Source organism: Phascolarctos cinereus, unplaced genomic scaffold (genome assembly GCF_003287225.1).
Source record: "Phascolarctos cinereus isolate Bilbo 61053 unplaced genomic scaffold, phaCin_HiC Scaffold_7;HRSCAF=346, whole genome shotgun sequence".
NCBI lineage: Eukaryota > Metazoa > Chordata > Mammalia > Diprotodontia > Phascolarctidae > Phascolarctos > Phascolarctos cinereus.
The window spans coordinates 180245492-180248570 of NW_027556180.1; positions in this window are offsets into that span (position 1 = coordinate 180245492).

Sequence of the window (3079 nt, forward strand, 5' to 3'; positions counted from 1 at the left end):
TTAGTTCCTTTAATTCCTATTTTCCTTTTCCTCTGCTTATGATATTGATCAAAACCCAAAAGATATACCATTCCCTCACAAATGGGATGTATTCTCTGCCTAGGAACACATGTAAATATTTTAGTCAGAACATGGCTAATGGGGCAAAGATAAATGGGGGATAGGACTGAGTGGCATTTCTCCAAACATCAAGTAGTCTCCTGTATATTTCACCTTCAGTTTCTGTGGGGTATGGGAATTGGGGTGCAGAACTGAGAACAAGAATGGTCACCCTCTTAATAACCAATTTAGAGTTATTCAACTTTCCTAGTTTTTATGTTCACTGAAGATGATGACATTTTCAATTGTTATTTCTCTATCTTTATATTAGTGAAGGATTCATAGCCATGTCCAGGAAATTCAAAAGTTCATGGTAGAGAAACACAGACCACTCTTACAAATTCAGCCTACTTGGAAATGGTGAACTCTGTACATTGAGGTTTCCTGACCTGTTTCATCTGAGAAACAGAAAAATAACTAAATCTCTCCCATCTCTACCTCCCACCCGTATCCCCACCCCCATCCTCCAGCTCTCTACTGTCTTTAGGGAGAAGTAATAAATTGGGGTTGTGAATAAGCAGCTAATTAAATGCATTTAACCTGAACATCACCATCAGCTTTCTATTCAGTTTAACATATAATCTTTTACCTATGTAATCAAGAAGGATACTCCAGGCTGTCAACACAGCCCTATAACTGAGACCTGCTCTGTGGCTAATAAAGAAAAGATATGTAAACAAAGCATATCTCATCCCTTAGGGATAGAGTTAGCCAGCTAGGGCCTCAGACCTATATTCCTGTGTACATTTTCCTCATCATTGCTATAACAGAAATATCAATGAAATAACAAGGCATAATTTCTTCCCGACTATTCCAGTCTACCAGCATTAACCCAGATTTTTGTTTTATGAACCTCTAAAAAAATCCTTATATAATCAAAGTGCTTACAGCTAACAGAAAATAAAACATGTTCTCCTTGAAATACATACATATGTGTGTGTATGTGTATTTACATATATATTTTTTAAGTTCACAGAATATTCCATAAAATTGTTATTTCTGATGACAAACACATTTGCCAAGGAAAGCAGTTAAAATGTGATCTTCTTTATAGGTATATTTCACATATCTCACCAGATCAACATTCCACTATGAGGATCTAGTGTTGTTGGCAACATGTAATAAATATGAAATCATCTGGGGTTGGAGGAAGGAATACCAATAGAAAAAAATAACTTCAGTCACCCTCTTCTCCCAAAAGCTAACAATGGAATGATGGTTATGACGTGAGAGGATCAGGGAGTGGAAGTATTCAGTAATTATGGTAAAGAATAGGAGGAATTAAAGGAGTAGATATCCCATTCCTCCAATAAGATATTACAAAAATACACCATATGCTCCATAAGTAAAAGCAAAATAACAAATACATTAATCTAAGTATGCCATGGTGGCTTAAATGTAAGAGCTTTTTAGAAACATGTTTTTAAAAAGTGGTTTTATAGTTTTACTGAAGTAGTTAAAAAGATTTCCTATACAATAATAGTAATAATAACAATAGCTCAATATTGATATTTAGGGCATATACTTCTTTTAATACCACAAGTTGCATGCAAAGAAAATAGGGCACCATAGTGAATGGATAGGTTTGAAAAGTTAACCATCCCTACCTTTTTTTTTCCCAATAAAGTCAGATAGACCTTTTAACTGATCTAGAAATCTACCTTAACACTGTGTCATGAAAAGTCCAAAGATTTATTACTTTGAGATGAGTGTAATAGGCTATAAATCAACATTCCTGCAGCAACTATAAAAACATCTCCTGCAGTTCTCCACCTCTAGGATAACCTCTGCCCAAGGTGGGTCTAGAGCACTTTCAATTCAAGGAGAGTGTGTGTTAAGCTATGCATATCACACTTTGAGACACAGCAGCCCCACCACTGTTTCAGACTTAGTTGGTCTTAACTTCTAGTTATTAGAACAAAGGAAACTTTGATTTGTTAAGTTGGGATTAAATGAATGCATATCATAGCAATGTTAGGAGCATTTAATCGTTTTTCCATAAGAAAAGATTAAAATGCCTTAGTTATGCTAGATTAAATGTTCATTCCATAATTGCAATGGACAGTATGCTTTCAGAGTAGAAGAATTAAATTAAAAGAGAGACAACTACGGAAAATGTGCTAGTGGTAGAATTAGAGAATGTTTCATCAGATCCTGGCGCTTCTACAGTAATGAATCTGCCAAAAGATAATAATATTTTAGTGAAAGGTGTGATTGGATAAGTCACATTATTTATTAACTGTTACCCTAAAATATCACTTTTGTCTTATTATTAAAGAATGGTTAGAGGGCAGCAGGGATGCCTGACACAAAGCATTAAAAATGGATTGCAGACCTTGGAGTATGTATGCTTTACTATAAACTCTATAATGTAACTTCCCAGTACCTGGTGGCCAGAAGTGTTCATGACACTGTGTACTAGGTGCATCTAAAACCACTTCCCTTGAATCAAATTAGTGATTCCTTTGAGCATCTCCTTACCTTCCCCTCTACCTCATGGCAACCTAACTGAGAGATGGCCCTCCATTATTAAACTTGCATTCTCAATGAATGAGGAATAAGGGGCCATATGTGGGAGGGATGTGGGCAAAAGAAGGATGAAGGTTTGAGAAGATGGGTAACTTTTTTTTAAATACTCTCACGATTGACTGAGTTCACTGATTTTTTTCTGCTGGGAAACTCATTTTTCAGTGCCAGTTTAATTAACCCAACTTATATTTCTAAAGAATAGTTTTAGGGACAGACTTCCAGGAGCCAAGACTGTGAAGTAAGCAGTAAATCATTGTAGCCCTCCCATATTCACCTCCAAACAACCATAAAATAGCTTCCCAAAATAAATACTGGAACAGCAGGACCAGCAAAAAGATGGGGTGAAACAATCTTTTAGCCCAAGAATCTTAGATCCATCTCACTTGGGTAAAAGGGGAGCACATTCCAGGACAGGAAGGGTCCCAGCAAGCCAGCAGCAAGATCCACCTCA